The sequence below is a fragment of the Capra hircus genome, chromosome 14, assembly GCF_001704415.2.
Source record: "Capra hircus breed San Clemente chromosome 14, ASM170441v1, whole genome shotgun sequence".
Taxonomy (NCBI): Eukaryota; Metazoa; Chordata; class Mammalia; order Artiodactyla; family Bovidae; genus Capra; species Capra hircus.
The window spans coordinates 48,004,011-48,025,044 of NC_030821.1; the positions used below are offsets into that span (position 1 = coordinate 48,004,011).

At 43.4% G+C, this 21,034-nt stretch overlaps 1 protein-coding gene across 6 annotated transcripts in view; it reads left to right on the forward strand.

The window, feature by feature from the left end:
* NCOA2 (nuclear receptor coactivator 2) overlaps nucleotides 358–21,034 on the forward strand; it is a 283,938-nt gene continuing 263,261 nt past the window's right edge. For 2 of the 6 annotated variants that reach the window (XM_018058430.1, XM_018058427.1), the window contains exon 1: nucleotides 396–498. The gene's annotated coding sequence lies outside the window, so the exon portion shown is untranslated. Of the gene's footprint in view, nucleotides 499–788; nucleotides 887–21,034 lie in introns of those variants that run through there. The other 4 variants (XM_018058426.1, XM_018058429.1, XM_018058431.1 and 1 more) reach the window with 3 other exon arrangements.

Here is a 21,034-nt window from a genome sequence, read left to right on the forward strand (position 1 = left end):
CCCATTTTGTCCCCTCTCCCTTCTCTCCTCACTCTTCACCTCTCCCCGGGTCGTCTTCTTAAGAGGACTCCGCCGACGGAGATGCTGCAGAGTCCGCGGCCAGGGTCGGCTCCCGGGAGAACCCTCCGTCCACCTTTGCCCCCTCCTCGGGGGCGCGGGACGCAAGTTTCCGCCCCGTCCTTTCCCCAGTGACAGGACTCTGCTGCGGCCACGGCCCGGGAGGTGGAGGGAGGGACTGCCTGACTCCCGAGCCCCCTCCCCTGATCGCGAGCTCGCGCGGTCTGTGTCTTTAGGCAAGTGCGGAGACGCGGAGGAGGAGGAGGAGGAGGAGGTGGAGGAGGCGGAGGAGGGAGTTGGGGGAGGATCTCCATTGAAATAAACAACCAGGCAGCAGTTATTAACACGGGAACATGGCGGCCGCAGCCTCAGCCACGGCTTCGGCGGCGAAGGTCAGCGCCGACGGCAGCCGGCACCTGACGGCGTGACCGACCCGAGCCGGTAACCGCTCCTTCCCTGGGGGCCGCGAGGGCGGGCTGGAGGCGGGCGGCGGGCGGCGGACGGGCGGGGGGCGCCGCGTCCCCACCCCCCGGCCGCGATCGTCCTTCCTGCGCCGAGCCGGGCAGAGCCGCGCGCCGCCGTTTTGTGTGCGGGGAACCGCTGCCCCGGTGCGCGGAAAACGGGAGTTGCAACCCCGGAGAGGCGCCGTGAAGCTGGGGAGTTAGGACTTGGGGGGGGGGTGGGGAGGGGTGGGGAGGGCGGGAAGCGGCGGGGAGACGCGGAGTCCCTGGGAGAGAAAGGAGGCGCTCCAGCGCTTTGCGAGAGCTCGGGAGACGAGTCCCGGAGCGCGAGGCGGGCGGAGGCTGCAGCCCGCGGCGCCGGCCAAGAGGTGAGAGCCGAGGCGCGGCGGAGGCCGGGGGCGCGGGTGCGGCCCCCGCCGGAGGAGCTCCGGCGCCCGCCGCCCCTGCCCGGTGCGGGTCGGCGGGGAGCGCGTCTCCTGCGCCCTCGGGAGGCGCGAGGCAGAGAGACGGGAAGGTGAAGCCCGAGAAGGTGCATTCTTTCATGGAAACGCGGAGCGACTGCAGCGCAGGGTGGGAGCCGGGCGAGGGGTGGCAGGACTCGGGAAGTGCTCGGGGGTGTGTGAAGGTGAAACGCCTTGTCAGGGGCGGCCGGCGGGGTGAGACGTCGGGAGGAGAGGGGATCCGCGGCCCGGCGGCCGGGCCCGGCCCGTGTCAGCGCCGGGGGCTGGGGGCGAGGGGCGCCGCGCGCGGACGGGAAGGAGCTACGGCGGGCGGGGCGGGCGGCGCGCTCGGGCCGAGCAGGCCGGGCCGCGGTGGGGGCGGGGAGCCGGGGGGCCGGAGCGCGGCGGCGCCGAGCCGGGCTCGCCCCTGACTTAACTTTCTGGGTGCGGGCGTGTGTGCAGGAGGCGCGCAGGGGCCGGGGCTGGGGGCGGGAGGCGGGCCGGGAGGTTCCGGGTTGGCTCGCCAGCGCCCCCTCTTCGCTCCCCCATCTCCCCGCCCCTGAAGGGACAGGCCCTCAGGGCCCCCGGCGGGAAGCGGGAGGGGCCCTCCCAGCCGGCTCGCGACGGTCACGCCCCGGGCCCGGGGACACTGCTCTCTCGGGCCTCTGGGGGCTGCTGGGGGAGGGGTCCGGGGGTCGTCGCGGCGCGCCGGCGCTCCCTGCCCCCCGCCCCTCCGGGGAGTCCCGGAGGCGCCTCTTCCGAGATCGGGGGTGGGTCGGTCCCTGGTTAGCTGGTCCCTCCCTCTTCCCCCTCCCCCTAGTGGTTTCCGGGGCCTGCGGGACCGAGGGGCGGGAATCAGGGACCCGAGCGTCCTGCACCGGCTCAGAGCGGGACCGGGCCTAACGCCGTCGGGGTCTGTCACTCGTAGGGGAAACTTTCCTAAACCGGGGACCGAGCCTGAACATCCTCCTCCGTCACCTCGTCCTCTAATCCCACTCCCACTCCACCTCCTCCACTGCCTTCCCCTCCCACCGACCCGAATCTCGCTGCGTGTGACTGATGGGGCAGTGAGCCAGTCGAAGGCGGGGAATTGACCTGCCGGGTGTCGGTAAGCCAATCGCGGGGACCGGAGGAAGGAAGGGGGCGGAGCTTCTTCCGGACCAGTTGGAGCAGAGTTGCAGGCGGGGCGGGGGAGTCATGGAGACGCCAAGAGCTATCCACTCTTGTACATCCTTGGTCACCCACTTCTAGATCTGTGGGGTAGTGTCACTTACAGGGGCTCCGACCGGGGGAGGCACGCAGATTGCACGAGATACTGTATTGCTTTGGTACCACCAGAGACGTTCTCTTAGACACAACGAAGTCTAAAGGCACTTAGGATGTGGCAGTAACTGTCCGAGGCCCGTTTCTAAAATGGCATATATTGTAGTGATCGCGTTCCGAACCTCAGCGCTCGGTTTACGTGCTAAGGATCCTAGGAGTTATCTGTTTACCTCTGTCTCAGTTTCACATAGCTACTCCAGTGTGGAGACAATGAAATTTGAAAGGCTGTTCTGAAAACGAGGGCATCGGGAAAGCTTCACGTCAATTGATTATTGGGAGTGTTAAGCATCATTGTTTGTAATGGCTTCACTGGTTCCTTGATTAATTAGAGCGCCAGTTTCCAAAGTGCATTTGGAAGTTCGGCGTTGGGATGACATTAAAAAAAAAAGTTGTAGTTTATGGTATGCATTTTTTTTCTCTTGAGTAAACAACATGAAGTTAAGAACCAAAGCATCACTGTTTGCAACCTAAAGCGTTGATATTTAAGGAGCAAGCCAGTCAAAGAATATTTGTCTACAGAAAAAAAGTGAATAAATGTAGTTTGCCAGATTACTCCCACACAAAAGATTCTTAAAAATAAATTAGTTTGCTTAAACACTAGTGAATGGTTCAGTGTGTGGGTACTTTTTTGGTGTTTGCAAGGTTAGGAGACATCTTTGCTTGTTTTACACTGTTGGGTGCAGTCTAGTGACTTACACAACTCTAACTTTTCAGAATGGGAGGGTAGGTCTTTGGTTCTTTGTAAAGATCATAGGTTGCTCTGCAGGAATAGCAGTCTTTTAAAAAGACAGCAGCTGCTGCTGCTATGCTTTGTGTGTGTGTGTGTATGTGTGTGTGTGTGTGTGCGCGCGGGGGTGTGTGTGCGCGCGAGACGCTTGTGCTACTCTTTGTTGGGGAGGTTAGTGCACACTGACAGCAGCAAGACTCCTTTTCCCAACTGGAATTTGTAGAATCTTTGGGAGTTCAAAAGATGAGTAATGTTAACTTGAGAATGCATCTATTCATTTTGTGACAAGTATCCCATGAATTTAATCTTGGGACTTTTTTTTTCTTTTTGAGGCGTTTATGTGCATGATTACTTATGTATACTGCTTTCTCAGGCTTTTAATAATTTGGTGTTACTAAGAAAGATTTAAGGGCCTTTTTAGGGGATTTAGGGTTTTTTTAGGGAACAGTGTTTACCACACTTTATTAATGTGCTCTGTGTAATAGACCGTTTTCAGATTCATAATGTGAATTTCCAATCCAGTATAATTGTAAGTGCTCATGAAGACAAAAATTAATCGCATTTTGTTGTAGCCCTTGAGGTGTTGTTTTAGTGATACAGTAGTAAAAACTGTGACTATAAAATAAAACATTTAGCTGCCAGAAGTAGGGAGAATTATAAATTAAACAACATTCAGAATTTGACAGCATGCAAAACCGCCCCGTCATTAGTTAATTTAGTTCCCGAAGGCCACTCTGACGTGTGCCTTTTGTGTGCTCAGGAGCAACACATTATTTTACTCCTTCTCCACAATAATCCTTGAGACTGTTTTTAGATTCTTAGTGGCAGTGAGTAGCAAGTCCCCTAATGCCTGGCTAGGGGGAAAAAAAAATCCTCTCAAGCATATGGAGACATCTAGAAAAAGATGTGCATCGTCAGCTGTGATTCCATTGTGTGCTCGCAGACTGGAGCTGAGCCTTCCTCCTCCTGGGAATTTCAGTCTTAACAGAGGAGTTGTAGATGTTTGGATACTGAAGCAGAGGATAGAAAAAGAGCTCACCAATTACAAATTTAATATTTGTTAGATAGATTAGCTCTGATTTTAGTCCTTCATTGGTTACATATCATTTACATGACTTTTACTCCGTTTTAGAGGAGTGTTTTATGAGCAACCTAAAATGTCAGGATCAGAGGGGAACTTGGGCTGCGTTGTGAGGCCGTAAAGGGGCAGTGCTCCTTGGTTGGCTTTATCTTTAGATATATCTTTTTTGTAAATTTATTTTTAATCGGCAGATAATTGCTTTACAACATTGTGTTGGTTTCTGCCATACATCAACATAATCAGCTATACATGTACATATGTCCCCTCTGTCTTGAACCTCCTCTAGTTATATCTTATTAAAGCTTTGCACACCTTAGAAACAAGGATCAATGAGCAGTTCTTTAATTATATACCTTATATTTAAGGATTCAGTACCTTAGCTGTTTCATATCACACCCGGTTGAAAAGGTGACCCATTAAATTGACAGCTTGGATTTTTTAGAAAAAAAATGTGTTGTATTGGATTTCAAAAGCGTGCTCTTTAAACAATTTTTCTAGAAGGTTAGTTTTCTGAAATGCACAGTGTATCTTTATTTGATATTTTGACCATTTGTCATGATTGATATTATATTTAAATGCATGATTAGTGCTTTGCTATTTTTATAGCAAAACCACTTTTGAAGTCATTACTCATATTTCAGTATTTTGTGTTTATAGTTTTGGTCATTTATGTTATTGCATGCTATATCAATTTTAAATTAAGAGAATAGGAGGGAGAGTATAAGTCAGTTGCTTTAAGGTGTTGATCTTTTATTACAGTAAATCATAAAATGAGCAGTGAATCAGGATCTTTCCTGCAATGAAATAATCAGACTGTTTACAAACTAATAATGAAAACCATTTAAGAAAATACAGAACAAACCCCTTACTCAGTTTTTTAATACACTTTCACATGTCGAGCTAATTTTACCTCTAAATGCCTTGTTTTCTCAACAAAAACAATTTTAGCATTTGTGTTTATTTCCTTTTTTGTTTTTACAGGCTTGCAGAAGGGTTTATGAATTCCTAACTGTAGAAAGAATACTATGTCATATTACTTTTTAAAGTCTATTTAAAGTAATGTCCAGAAAAGCAGTGCAATATGGATTTAGTGTCACAGGCCCTCAATTCAGACAGTATAAAGACAATACATACTTTATGGATTCTAGATAGTAGTTTCTAAACAGAAGTGAGAATGTGACTTTTGTGGATACTTCAGAAACTTGTGTAGTTTTCCTTGCTGTTATAAAACTGAGGCAAGGGTGATTAGGGAGAAGAGTGGAAATCTTAAAGATTGTGCTGTGAGGGTATCTGAAGTTAAATAACTACATGGTCTGCAGATAGATTATAATACTCTTGGCTCTTACAGCAAAGATTTTATGTACTTATCCTATGAAATGTTCATCAGTGACCATATTTCTGGCTTCCAGTGGCTGTGATGACGTAATGCAATTGTGGAAACATCGATTCTAGGACAGTTTTCAGTTGGTTCCCTATTTGTAAACTTCTAGAGATGTATTAAATAAGCGGGGAACCTACGGAAGTATTTGACTTACCTGCTTTTGGACATAGACAGTTTTAAGGAAGAAAGAGGGGAGCTGCTTATAGGTAGACCTTATTAGCAATAATTAAATTGTTATTAATAGTTAAAGGTTCTGAAAGAAAAAAAAAATTTTACTTTGGGTGTCAGTTGACAGATGCACATGAAGCGTTGAAGTTAGCCTGTTAATTCTGGCAGAATTTATGTTTTTTAGGCAGTCAATTATGAACTATTAAGAGTTCCCGATGGAGTTCCCCATGGCCAACTTAACTCTCATTTTGGGCTTTTTAGATCTTGTTATTGTATTCCTGCCTCATTTAACCATTGTTTCGTTCATTTACTCATGTTATTTGATGAGTTTCGAGTGTCCCAGCTTTGGTAGTTTACTGCCAGAATCCTCTGATTAAAGGGGGAACACACAGTGGGTGATGATTTCTTTTATTTTTTGTGGAGGAGGAGCTGCGGAGGGACATGTCCACTCTGATGTTCGATTTGCTTTCAAACTAAAGATCTGCTCTTCTTTTAATGTGTGGTTTGGTGGTTTAGTCGCTAAGTCGTGTCCAACTCTTTGTGACTGCATGGACTGTAGCCCACCAGGCTCCTCTGTCCATGGGATTTTCCAGGCAAGAATGCTGGAGTGGATTGCCATTTCCTTCTCCATTTTAATGTGTTATTTTAATTATGTAACAGAGTCAGATAATTGTGGTTTAATTTGGGTTTGGGTTTTTTTCCCCCTTGAAAATAGGATTATAATGTTTATAGTAAAAAGATTGTTAAATGTCCCCTTGACTGATTAGCTTATGAAGAAATAGATTTCCTTTAATAAAGGTATGAATATTTATAACTAACTTTATTTCTCCTGAAATCATTGTGTGTGGTCAGTGTGACGATCTGTAGTTGGGTAAAGGTGACAGGCCAGGCAGGGACCTCTGATTTCTGTGGATAGTTTGTGTTGTTGCTGCTTTGAAGAGTAACATACCCTGGGTCTTACCACTGTAGTTTTCTAAAGGGTGGAAAATCTCCCTTGGACAGCCCTTCACAGGTATTCTGCTGCAGTAGTCAGTTTTTCTAGACGTAACTCACTCTTGCTCTTGGCCAAAACATCTGTTTTGGCAGAGCAACAGAAGTGATAATAGCATCTCTCACTGAGTGCCATCAACCTGCTAGGGGCTCTCTGAGGCATGCTGCCTTATTTCATTCTTGCCCACATCCTGTGAAGTAGAAGTTACCCTCACTTTCCAGGAGATGAAGTTTGAAGGGGAGTAAGTCACTGTGCCTCTGAGCAAAACTTTGGGGAAAAATGAACCTTGACCAACAAGTGGGGAAGCACTATAAATTTCAGAGGGGATGATGAGTCCGAGAACATCTTCCTATTAAGGATCTGATAAAGCAGTGTTTGCAGGGTTTTGTAAGACTCCCAGTCTGGTGGTTTAGTTTGTAAAAAGGATGAATAGGTTTGAATAGACCCAGTCCTGCAAATTCTGTAGGCCTGTAGCTCTCCCAAACCCTTGCCTCCAGGCAGGCCTACACCTGGCCAGATACTTACCTTAAGACCTACAGAGAGTCTCCAGACTTTTTAGTCATCAGCCCGGTATTTAACAGGTCCTAAATTGCAGGATTCTTTCTTGTCTTTTAATTTTCAAAAAATACGAATGGAAATGGATGAAGTAAAAAACAGGTAATCTTTAACTGAGTGCTCACTTAAAACCTGGTGCCCTTTACTACTTCTGTCTGGCTCTCACTGGAGCGCAGTGAGGGAGGCACTCTTGTCACTCCGCTTTCACAGTTCAGGAAGTGGAGGCACAAAGCTGTCAAATGACCAGCTAGAGGTCACACAGCCCAAGTGCTGGGGAGGAATTTGAACCCAGGCCAGCGCTGCCCCTTAGCCCTGCCTCCCTGACGAGTGAGCTGGCCAGCTACACCTCCTTGCAGCCTCACGTGGATGTGTGCCATCCAGTCCTTGTGGAAAGCACGGATCAGTCATTCCCTACGAGGGAAAGGGATGGGGTGGGGATGTATTTTGTAAAGGCTCACTTAGGTCCCATATTGTTTCTCACAATAAGAAGCTCAGAAAATATACTTCAGAAAACTTGATTGTGGGGGAGAGGCAGAAAAGAGATGGAGAGAACCTTTTAGGGGATAGAGGTTTCGGTCAGATGAAACGCTGGTATTTCTGTAACATATTTTTAATCGTAGCACGTTAAGCTGTTAGCTGGTGGTTTGTGTGATGCATGTTTGGCAGATTTTTTGCAACCCATGTAGCACGGGTGACTCGGTGTTGCGATACTGTAGTCCCTGAAGGAGGCTGATAATATATTCAGTCATCTGACTTGTGCTCTGCTATTTGTGGAATTCTTCTGTCTGCTCAATTGTTTTCAGGGAGCCAGGAGAGCTTTCAGGGAACTCTTCACCTGTGCACATGTGGGGAGCAGCAGGCACTGCTTTCAGTGTTCCAGCTGCCATTCTGAAGCCCTGTTGTCAGAGATGAACATGTAACGTGTGGTATTTTCTCATTTAGTGGATCCTCAGGAAATGTGATCCCACATCTCCCAAGGCTTAACTTGCAGAGTGTGATGGGGTCATGGGAGTTTCCATTGCTTCTGGCTGACCTTTGCCCCTGGAAGTGGGGGGAGAAAGAGAAAGTGTTAGTCGCTCAGTTGTATCCTACTCTTTGTGGCCCCATGGGCTACTTTGTGACCCCCATGGATTGCAGCCCATCAGGGTCCTCTGTCCATGGAATTCTCCAGGCAAGAATACTGGAGTGGGGTGTCATTCCCTTCTCCAGGGGATCTGCCCGACCTAGGGATCGAACCTTGGTCTCCCACGTTACAGGTGAATTCTTTACTGTTTGAGCGACCAGGGAAGCCCCTTGCCCCCGGAAGCCCCGATCTAAATGAGGATGGGCTTTTCTAGCAGACTGTTCCCACCTACAAAATCAGTCCAGGAATCAAACAGGAAATGATTTCCCTTGCCTTTGGTGGTCCAGTACAATTGGTACTGGTTATAAGCTGGAAATACTAAGGGGCTTCCCTGGTGGTTCAGACAGTAAACAATTCACTTACCAGTTCAGGAGACACATGAGACAAGGGTGCAGGAGACAGGAGATGCGGGTTCAATCCCTGGGTCGGGCAGATCCCCTGGAGGAGGCATGGCAACCCACTCCAGCATTCTTGCCTGGAGAATTCCATGGACAGAGGAGCCTGGCAGGCTGGTGTACATAGGGTTGCACAGAGTTGGACACAACTGAGCGACTAACACTTTCACTTGGAAATATTAAAGATGATTTAAGATGGGTGAAAATTTCGTCAGATTCCTAGAGTCTTAGGAATGCCCGCCTCTCTGGAGTTTCTGGTAGTGTGTCGTATTTTCAATTTCTGTAATTCTTTTCTGAGATTCAATGTATAGTGCTCTTGTTGCTTTTCAAGTAACATGTATGACTATCTTGATTCCTTAAGATTTTTCTATAAAAGTGTGATATAGAAATATTTTCCATTAAGAAGTGTCATTTTATTGTATTCTAGCACCAACAAAGTCTTTTCTTAAATAAACAAATAGTAAGTATAAGTCAGAGCTTCCCAGGTGGCTCAGTAGTAAAGAATCTGCTTACCAATGCAGAATACATGGGTTCGATCCCTGGGTTGGGAAGATCCCCTGGAGAAGGAAATGGCAACCTCCTCAAGTATTCTTGCCTGGGAAATCCCATGGATAGCGGAGCCTGGCAGGCTATAGTCCATGGCATCGCACAAGAGTCAGACACGACTATTTATCTATTAAACACCAACAACAAGAATAAGTAAAACCTAGTGAAGTTATATAAAGATTATTTATATAATAATATGTAATAATAATAATGAGCTGCATCCTTACTCTTGGACCTGGACAGCAGTGCCGATGGCTAGCTCCTTCCAGGCACCCCTCAGTCCTGTAGCCCTTCTCCCCTCATACTCTGGGTTACCACACGGAGCACTTGGGAGACTTTCTTCCCCTTTACAGGTGAGAAGTGAAGGGACCACTGCACCCAGGAACAGGCAAAGACCAGGTAGGGTGAGGGAAGGCCTTCTGGGGCTTGTGATTTTCATAGGCTGAGCTCCTGTCTTCAACTGGCCTGGTGCTCAGAGAGAGGAAGCCAGGGCCTCCGCACCAGAGGAACAGAGGGGGTTTCCTGGTCTTGGAGGCCCTCTTCATCCCCTTCCCCAGAAAGGGAATTTCCCAGTGAAGGTCAGGTGTCTCTAGTAGCCTCACCCCAGGCTTTCTGGGCCTGCCTCAGTGGTCCACAGATGTTTATCTACTTGGAGAAAGGGATTGAGTATGTAATGGAAAAAAAGAAAAGGAAAGGCATTTGGAAGGAAGCTGGAGGTGGCCTTCGGAGGAGTTGCTCATTTAATTGAGGCTTAAAAGGGTTAGAACCACGCAGGTGGAAAATACCAATGCAAAAGAGTAGTCTTGCCTGAAATCTGTAAATTAATGAAAGCCTGGTGGCCCGGATGGTAAAGAATCTGGCTGCAATGCAGGAGACCCGGGTTTGATCCCTGGGTCAGGAAGATCCCCTGGAGAAGGGCATGGCAACCCACTTCAGTATTCTTGCCTGGAGAATCCCATGGACAGAGGAGCCTGGCAGGCTACAGTCCATGGAGTTGCACAGACAACTGAGCCACTAATGCTTTCTGCATAGAGGAATTCCAGAGTAACAAGTCCATGCCCTTGGAGCTTGAGAGATTTTTCAAGGATGGACTGTTTAGTTTATCAGCTTGATCAAACTGAGTAGTCAACTTATAATACTTGTTCCTTTAAGTGGAACCAGACTCCTTAATACACACTTTTTGGTGAAGGTTTAGATAAATAAGTGGAGGGCCATAACATGTTAGTAAAGCAAATTAGACATTTTGATAGATATCAAACTCGTTTAATATCAAGGAGAGAAACCATCAAATAAAATGGTTTGACAAATCTGGCATTAAAATTTGTCTGTTGTGTTCTACGCTGCTGCTGCTGCTAAGTCACTTCAGTTGTGTCTGACTCTGTGTGACCCCATAGATGGCAGCCCACCAGGCTTCTCTGTCCCTGGGATTCTCCAGGCAAGAATACTGGAGTGGGTTGCCATTTCCTTCTCCAGTTGTGTTCTGTAAATATGCTTAAATGATCATGTGCACTGGCTTGCTGTCTGAATGAAAGAGGTACAACAGGGAATGGTACCTGTTTTGTTACTGGTTTGCTACAACTGGGAGACATAGTAAGAACAGAGTCTGTGTGTGTGTGTGTATACATATACACATACATGTATTTTTTTTTTCATTCATTTTGCCTCTTTCACCTAGAATACAAAACAGCTTAAAATCATTCATTTTTAAACTATATTTTGGGCTGATTTAATACATTCACCTTTTGTGCTGTAAGTCATTAATAGACTGATCCTTGTATAAGTTCCCAATCACCATAGAATGACATTCCCAGACACTGTCCCACAAAGCTGTGTCCCCATATTTCTACTCTTCATATGAACCTTTGTACCTGTTGTTCTGTTCTTTCTGGCCTCCTCTGAACACGTTGACCATGCAAGCTCTTGTTTTTGGCTGTGTGGCTTGCAGGATTGAATTCCCCAACCAGGGATTGAACCCCTGTTCTTGGCATTGAAAGCACAAAGTCCTAACCACTGACTGCCAGAAATTTCCTGAGGAAGCATTTCTTTTGATATAAAACTCAATTTGCTGGGAGTTTATATGATTGATCTTAATTCATAGCAGAGTGTACAATCAGAGCAAAAAGACAGACGGAGTCCAACAATATTCAAAGGTTATTAGTCAGTTACTTATTACATTGATTATAGATTTTATATAGAAAATTCTGTAGAAAAAGAAGGAAGTCCACTTCAAGTCAGAAACAAGAAAGACAAAGTTTTGGTTTTGTTGCCTCAGTAAAACTGAACATTTTCCATATCAGACTTACTGACTTTTCCCCTGCAGAGTATTTTGACGCTATGATGAGAAGAGAGATTAATAATCTCAGTTTATAGTGGAAAGAGGAGAACAAAGGTAAAGAAAACTTTGGGGGAATTTGGTAGTTCTGGAAAGGTGATAAACCAAAACAAAACACAAAGTATAGGGCTGTTACTTAAACACTTCCATGGAAGGAGTGATAAGAGAATGAAAGCATCCCTTGAAGGGCTGATGTCTCAGTAGATGAATAATGAAATTCTACAACTATTCAAAGAGCGAAACCCCTACAGACCACACATTTATATATACTTGTGACAATACCTATAAAAATGTTCTCAACTTTCTTCCCAAATCTCTACTTCAACAGTAATTTTTTTGCTTTGTGAGATTATTTTACTTGCAGAATAAGTCAGAAGGCTACCTATCTGTCATCTATTCAGATTCTGTCAGCAACCAACAATATATTAAGCAGTAGAAACAGTCTCCAACCTCAGTGAAAACGAAAGGCGATGCTTTGGGACGTGTGCAGGGTCACATGTCTCTTTTTTCCTTAGCTCCTATGATGCTTCCATAATGTGGTACAACAAGTGGCTAAGTAACAGCCATTTCAGTGTTGTGTAATACTTTTCCTTTCCCTCTTTCTCCACTTTGTCTGTGTGTGTGAATGTGTGTGTATTGCATGAACTATTTGGAAGTAAGTTATAGATGACCTTTTATCCAGAAAGCATGTTGCCATAAAATAAAGACATTACCTTAGGTAATCACACAAAATAACAACCATTAAACCTAATAAAACCTTTTTTAAAGCCTAAGAAAACTCATATCATCAAGGATCAACTATTTCAATTATCCCAGTTTTCTCCAAATTATCTGTTACAGCTTTGGGTTTCAAACCAGGATCTAATGAAGCTCCCCCTTTATATTTGGTTCAGTTGAGTCACTCAGTTGTGTCTGACTCTTTGCGACCCCATGGACTCCAGCACGCCAGGCTTCCCTGTCCATCACCAAGTCCCGGAGCCTACTCAAACTCATGTCCATCGCGTCGGTGATGCCATCCAACCATCTTATCCCCTGTGTCCCCTTCTCCCGCCTTCAGTCTTTCGGGTCTTTTCCAGTGAGTCGATTCTTCACATCAGGTGGCCAAAGTATTGGAGTTTCAGCTTCAGCATCAGTCCTTCCAATGAATATTCAGGACTGATTTCCTGTAGGATTGGCTAGTTGTATCTCCTTGCAGTCCAAGGGACTCTCAAGAGTCTTTTCCAAATCCACAATTCAAAAGCATCAATTCTTCAGCACTCAGCTTTCTTTATAGTCCAACTCTCACATCCATACATGACTACTGGAAACACCATAGCTTTGACTAGACAGACCTTTGTTGGCAAAGTATTGTCTTGGCTTTTTAATATGCTGTCTAGGTTGGTCATAGCTTTTCTTCAAGAGGCAAGCGTCTTTTGATTTCATGGCTGCAGTCACCATCTGCAGTGATTTTGGAGCCCCCCCAAAATAAAGTCTGACACTGTTTCCATTTCAGTGTTGTGTATCTATTTGTCATGAAGTGATGGGACCGAATGCCATGATCTTAGTTTTCTGAATGTTGAGCTTTAAGCCAACTTTTTCACTCTTGCACTTTCATCAAGAGGCTCTTTAGTTCTTTTTCGCTTTCTGCCATAAGGGTGGCATCATCTGCATATCTGAGGTTATTGATATTTCTCCCAGGAATCTTGATCCCAGCTTGTGCTTCATCCAGCCCTGCATTTCTCATGATGTACTCTGTGTATAGGTTAAATAAGCAGGGTGACAATATACAGCCTTGACGTACTCCTTTCCTGATTTGGAAATTTGGTTCAGTAATCTCTGTTAATACTCAACAGTTCCCCTAGTTTTTGTTTGTTGGTTTTGTGGGTTTTTTAGATGCTGTTTTTTTTTTTTTTTAGCGGTTATTCTTTTAAATTAAACTTTTTAATTGTGGGGAAATATGTGTAAAATTTACCATCTTACCCATTTTTTTGGTGTACAGTTCAGTAAGGTTAAGTGCCTTCATATTGTTGTGCAACCAATCTTTTCATTGTTCAGACTTCAGTTTTTCAAATAGGGCTAAGAAATTAAGTTGTTAAATATATTAATGGATTTGATAGAGCTGAAGAAGCACATAAATACTAAGAACTTCCTGCTTAAAATATTGACATCTTGGGATGTTTTCTCAGCACACCCCTTTTGAAGTCTCTGTAGGTTTGAACCTAGCCATACTTTCTACAGACACGTCACAGGGAGATTCATACAACTGGTGCTGTGAGGGGAGCAGGCACAGAGGGGATGCCTGCCTACGAGAACACTTATCGCCAGAGAATTTGAGGACTTTTTTCCTCCTAGGAAGTTGTAGATTTCTGTTTTAGGCACAGGAGGGGATTGAGATTGAGACATTAGTTTTATAGCACACTTGGTTATTAAATAGAAAGCTTGTATACCAAGCACTTCTTTGGAGTAACATCATAGAGACGACAATTTCCTCGGGTTTTGAAGTATGGCAGTTTAGGAGACACATAAGAGATGCCAAGTGGGAAGAAAAGTAGGACTGGATATAGGCCTTTGTATTTAACAGATTCAGGCAATTTTAAGGGGACTAGAATTTAAATGACTGATTTTTGGATTTTTTTTTTTTTGCAAGACTTTTCTGAAGTGTCTTATACTAGGTGATATCCTCATTTTTGCCATTTTGTGAGTGCCGTGCTGTGTTCAGTTTCTCAGTCATGTCCAGCTCTTTGTGGTCCCATGGACTATAGCCTGCCAGGCTCCTCTGTCCATGGAATTTCCCAGGCAAGAATACTGGAGTGGGTTGCCATTTCCTATTCCAGGGGATCTTCTCGACCCAGGGATTGAACTCGCATCCCTTGTGTCCCCTGCATTGGCGGGTGGATTCTTTACCACTAGTGCTACCTGGTATGGTACTGCTTAAGAAAAGAATGTTGGCCCTTGAAACATTATAAATCAACTACACTTCAATTAATAAAGAAGATAAATAATTCATTAGCATGGTTTAAAAGAAATATATTCATGAATATCTTTGCTCAAGCTTGCAGAAGGTGCTTGAAGAGCTTATTAAAATAAACTAAATTAAAAACAAAAAATGTTGGCCTGTTGGAGAGGGTTGAACAGACAGTATCGTGGCGTGTTTTTCAGTGGATTTGTAACATGGTAGCAGTTTGGGTCAACTGGTAGGAAAGTACTTTAGAGTTCTGAAATGTAACCAAACAGCAGGGACATTAAGGACTGAGGGGACAGAGGTGGGGGCAAAATTAATAATAAAGTCATATTACTGTAAAATAGTGGCTATACAAAACTTTCAGAAAATGAGGTCTCATGTATCTATTTTTTCTGCTTCTGGTTTTTATTCCTTTGAGCACCTCAAATTTTGACATTAGTTGTTTATGAGAAAATGTGTAATATTTCCCTGTTTACTAAACTGATTTGAAATGTGCTAAAATTCCCCTGAGTGTCCATGGGATCTTTTAGGATACTGATCTGTCTGTCTCTGTACTCAGTCACTGTAAACCATGGACCCCTTGCTACCAGCTCTAGCTCAGCAAACTAGACTTGCCTTTTTCTGTTGTCTGGATGTTACTTTTTGAGTATATGTGTATATGTTTATGTTAAAAAATTAAAATTGAAAGAAAAGTCCATTTTCTCCATTTTTTTGGCACTTTACCTGCCGCACGGGTTGGGAGTTGGGGACCCAGAGATTAAAAAGGAAATAGGCTCCATCCTCGAAGGTCTCACAGTTTAGGGAAGGAAAGAGACAAGTGGATAAGTAATTACAGTATAATATATGCATTAGAATAGAAAATTGTGGTAGAAGGGCTGGACAGACATTTTATAAGAAGCAAACAGTTCATTTTGTGAGGCAAGGAAAGGCTTCATAGCTGCTCTGCGGTTTGATTTGAGCATCAAGGGCTGATGGAGATTTCATCAGAGAGGAGAAGAGGCACATCATTCTAAAGAGAGATATGCATAGGATGAAGATAGAAAGTAACATAGTGTGTTCCTAATTCCTTTCATTTTACATGAACTTTCGCTAAGATCAGTAAAGCAAGTAATCTTCAGAGCACAGAACTGGGGAATATTTATTTTGAACCTTCAGAAAGCTTTTTTATCCTTTGCCTCTTTTTCATTTCTTGCTTGTGTTCTGAATTAGAGAGTTTTATTTATCGTTGCCGCTTAATATACCATCTGAAACTTGGTGGCGTTCTGCTCATGAATGTTACCACGCTGGGAAAAGGCATGATGGACACAGCTTATCCACTCCATGCTATCCTGTGTCTCAGCATGGACGACTCAGGTCCAAGGCTGAGTCAGTCAATGGCTCAGTGCTGGAAGCAGCCGAAGACTTGCTCACTTGCAGACCTGGTGCTGGACAGAGGCTGTTGGCTGGGACCTCAGCTAAGTTATAGGCTAGAATACCTAATTACAGCCTCTTTGCATCTGCTTGAGCTTCCTAACAGCATGGCCTCTGGGGTTCAAAGAGTGAGTTCCAAGGAATCTGTATCTCATTTTATGACTTAACTTCAGAAGTCACATCTTAGGCTTTAGTCACAAACCCCCCCAGATCCCAGCTCACCTTGGGAGGAAAGTTACAAGTTGAATGAGAAGAAGAGCATATGGGATGAGGGGTGTGGTCATCTGTGGGAACCATTGTCTGTCAGAGGCTAAGTTGAAATGTTGCTGTCCTTTCCTTTAAAAGAAGAGAAGAGTGGAAGGAGGGTTTATTGTTCCTGAGATACATGAAATGATTCAATATGAGATATAATGAGCAGCAGCAGCTGCAGCTAAGTCGCTTCAGTCGTGTTCGACTCTTTGCGACCCCATGGACTATAACCCACCAGGCTCCTTTGCCCATGGGACTTCCCCGGCAAGAACACTGGAGTGGGTTGCCATTTCCTTCTCCAGATAGTTCTTTAATCCCACAGAAGGTATGGTTCCTAAACTATATCTGATGAGATTTTGGTTAGATGTTTAGAATAACTTTCTGATAAAAATTTATAGATTTTATTTAGAGCAGAGGAAATCTGTATGATTTAAAGATACATTTAATAATAATGAAGTGTATATTACCTACGACTGGACCTATCACCTTGAGCAAGTGATGTAATATGTCTGAGTCCCAATTTCTGCTTTTGTTGAACAAGGGCTATATTTGTTTGCCTCAAAGAGTGGTGAGGCTCAAGGTTTAATTATTAGTGAAGGCAAAATGAATTAGATGACTTTAAAGAAATCTTCTGGTAAAGGGTTCTCTGTTTATCACTAAGAAGGATGGTGGGATATATGTTAATCTTTCTCAATTTTTTTTTTTTAATTCTAGAATTCTTTTTTATATTTTTTTACCAAATAGAGGGGAAAAATATGGCCTCTTTCTGTACTTTCTTTGCTATTCATGTATTTACTGTGTAGAAATTTTGACTAAATGATAACGACGTGTATTTTTGGACCGTTTGTTTTACCAGAAGCATTTCTAGGGAGTTGGGCCTGGAAGCTGCTCGTGTTATGGGTAATAATTAACACACTTCTCTCCAAAAGCACGAGAATGGTGCTGCCTCAGCAGATCGTGTTATAGATGAAGACAGCGTGTTTTTTTTTTGTTGAAAGGCTCTGCTTTTCCTATGGTGGAAGCATGGATGATGTGGTTTTAGTCTGAGTTGCTGGTCCCAATATCAGAGTGCACAGGTAGTCTACCTTGCTTGTCAGGATGGAAATCCCACGGTCTCATCGCGATTTACAAAAGTATGGGGTTGGGGAGGGTGTCTGTTTTTAAAGAGACTGTTCAGGTGACCCTGATAGATAAGGTGGGGAGTCAGACGACAGGACCTCAGAAAGTCCTATGGTCTAGGCCCTGAGACCCCTTTTCGCCAAGATTCTTGGTAACCTGAGAATAAGTAGGGGGTTGGGGACCAAGCAGGACCCTCCTGCGTCCATCTCTGTGTACTATTTGAGCACAGTCTTACATATTAAGAAGTTTCTCAGAAGCAGGAAGATGAGAAAACCACACGCTGAAGTAACTAATGACATTTTGTGTACCACCAGCTGCAGGCTTGTCTTTTGAAAAAGGCCTTTCCATTTTAAGGATAAAATAAAAGTAAAATCTCTGAAGATTTTGGAAGAAAGGTTGTAAAATCTTACTTAGAGAATTGACTAAAAATGTGTGGAATGTTCTGTTGGAAGCTGTTAATACAAGAATTCTGGAGGCCCTTGAACACAGGAGGTTTACTTCCTTCCTTACTTATTTCATTCTGTGAGGTCAGCTGGGAATAGCACTTAAGAGCCACACTGCCTGGATTGTGGTCTGCCTGCATCACTTGAACAGCCATGACCTTGTGCCCCAGTTTCCTTAAATGTCCACTGCTGTTGTTATGATTACTCTCAGTCCCCTTCAGTGATCAGTATTTGACCCTAACTGGTGTTTGATGGATCTTGACTAGTTATTTGGGATTGTGGTTCAGAGTAGATTATTTTAGATGCAAATTGAGGATGATTCAGGAAATTATTTAGGAAGTTAATCCTGAAGACTAGAAGCACCTAGGTATTCAAAATTATTTGTGATCCTGTTTTTTTAAACCATCTCTCTTTGTCAATTAATGCGTGTTCCAGAAATGCAGACAATCATGCCACTTTCTGTTTTTCAGTCATCATAAACTGTTTCGTAATTAGCAACTATTTAGAGTAAATGTGCTGCAACTCTGATTACAGAATGATTATTGTAATCACAGAGCATCTTAGCCCCTAGTAGGTCTAATTCAGTGGTTCTCAACGGGTAGCGGTGGGAAGCGAGGACAAAGATTGGTTGAATGGTGGTCTGCCCACTTTCTTGTCCTTGTTAAATCCATGTGGTTCCAAGCTGGTAGTTACTGTTTTATGCAGGAAATTGAGAGGAGAGTGATTTATATCCAGAGAGTTAAATTACTTATGTTTTGGAGAAATTCAGGGCAGTATTTTTAAAACTACCCAAAGGTGGTAGAACATTTTAATTATCATATTGAAAATATCAGAAATATGTGACACATAAGAGTCACATTTCATAAACATGGACGATTGAATGCTTGCTTGATATATCTAAGTATTGGTATTAGAAGTGGACTGTGGTATCCTCTGCAAAGAGATAATGTAGATTTCTCATGAATATCTATATCTATATATATAAAAAACCTCAATATTGGAATCATCTGACTGGTTTTGATTATAATTTGAAACCGCCCCCCCTCTTTTTTTTTTTTTTAGAAAACTGCTATGTAAGACTTGAATGTTATTTTTGACCAGTTCAGACTGTAGTTTCAAATACAGTGATTTTATCAGGAAAAAAAAAAAAAGGTATTCTTGTTAAGAGTGGTTGAACATAATTCCCTAAATCAAGTATTTGTTTTTCCTGGCGCTTGAATATAATCCTGTAACTAGACATTACAAAACCATTTTAATTACCAAGGAAAGCAAGTCTCTTTAGCTGTTCTCTACCTCAGTGGTCTTCATTTAGTTAAATCTGATCATCAGTAGCGATTCTGTTTTTCATAGGGATAAGCTCACTCTGGATTTTTTCAAGATCTGGCCTGTTCCATAGATCAGTTGACATTTCACAGATCATAATGCTGGATGCCTGTATTCAGTTGTGTTCACCCACATTTACTACACAAGTGGAGTACAGTGATTTATGCAGAGGTGAGGGGAAACTTTATTAATAGCTAAATTCCCTAATGGGAAATTTCCAAATGTGCAGGGGGAGATGAGATAGAGATACCAATGAGGAACATTTAGAAGCTCTGTGCATTAAGTTCAAAGGAACAAACACCTTCTCTTATTAGTTGGATGTGAGCAGGGCATTTGTGAACAGCATCAAGGAAACTTCTAGAATTATTATAGTCTTCCTCTCCATTTAAAACTGTTTGGTTTAAGGAGTCCAATTTAAACATGCTTTATAAATCTCAGTAACCCTGTTACATAGGCTGATATCTGTTACTTCACTTCTAGTCAAGCTTCTGGCCATGGGTCTGCCTTCAGTAGTAATTACAGGTTAATGGACTAAAACAGAAGGACCGTGTAATTCCAGGTCTAGCTCCTTCTCGCTGAGAATTTTTCCTTTTAGGTCTGATTGTTGTGTGTTCACATAGAAATTAGCATAACTTCATTTACTGCTTAGCCCTCTTCTTTTCCCAGTGGCCTGGTGGCTTGACGGGACTTTCGTGGAAGAGACGCATGTGTGCACTAGCATCTGGAGGAACTGTCTTATGCTCTGGACGCTCCATCTAGAGTTTGCCTTTTCAGCTAGATGCCACTGAATTGGATATGAAAATTTACTGTCTTTCTCCCATTTTTCTTAATTTTTCATATTTGTTTTTAATCTTGAAGTAGGAACATTTATTAGTAAGTCAAATGAGCTATTCAGTGAGAGCTGTGGAAACTGTGGAGTACCATCTGTGTAGTCTGTGATGTGCCATACCAACTCACACTTGAGCTTTTAGCAGGGAAAGAGATACAGAATCACAAAGCACCATTATTAACACAGCTGATCCTACAGTGAATCAGGGTGAGGAAATGCATCTCTGGGGGACAAAATGCTTTTTTTGAATTAGTTGTATTAACCCTTCTGGAGCGTGTGATTCTGAACCATTTTGTAATTTACCAATTGGTGTGTGCCAGTTTGCTATCTTGGTATGTTGAGAAAGAAATGCATGCATGCTTTGACTTGGCTGAGACTTGCTTTTACAAATAAACTGTAATTTTCATTCAGAATAGTTATGTGCTGACTTCCTTCCCCATTTCATATTCTGAAATTCCTGAGCAACAATATCTAATAGCTGCATGCATGTCCTAGATACAGTTGGAGCAGCAAATACTCAAGCCTTCCCAACATGGGATATTTGTATTCCCTGGTCTTCCATGACTTATGTCGCATCATGACCAAGACTTCTTTGTTCCTTCTTTGTTGAAATTTTAAAAAAAAGAAATTTAAACATTTTTTCCAGTTTTATTGAGATTGACATATACCATTGTATTAATTTAAGATGTACAACATGATTTGATACGTGCCTGTATTGCAAAATGACCACTACAATTAGTTTAGTTAACATCCGTTACCATACATACAATTTTTTTTCTTGTGATGACAGCTTTTAAGATTTACTCTCAGCAATGTTAACTATACTCACCATCTAGACATAACACCCCCAGAATTTATCTTATAGCTAGAGATTTGTTTCTTTTATTAACCTTCAACCATTTCCCTATACCGAGGCATTTCTCCCCCCCACACCATCTGTTCTCTATTTCTCTGAGTTGATTTTTTAAAAAATTCTGCATGTAAGTGGGATCATACAGTATTTTTCTTTATCTGAGTTATTACACTTAGTATAATGCCCTCAGGATCCAACCATGTTGTTGCAAATGGCAAGGTTTCCTTTTTTATGGCCGAATAATATTCTATGGATCTATCTACCTACTTGTCAAAATAAAATCTGAA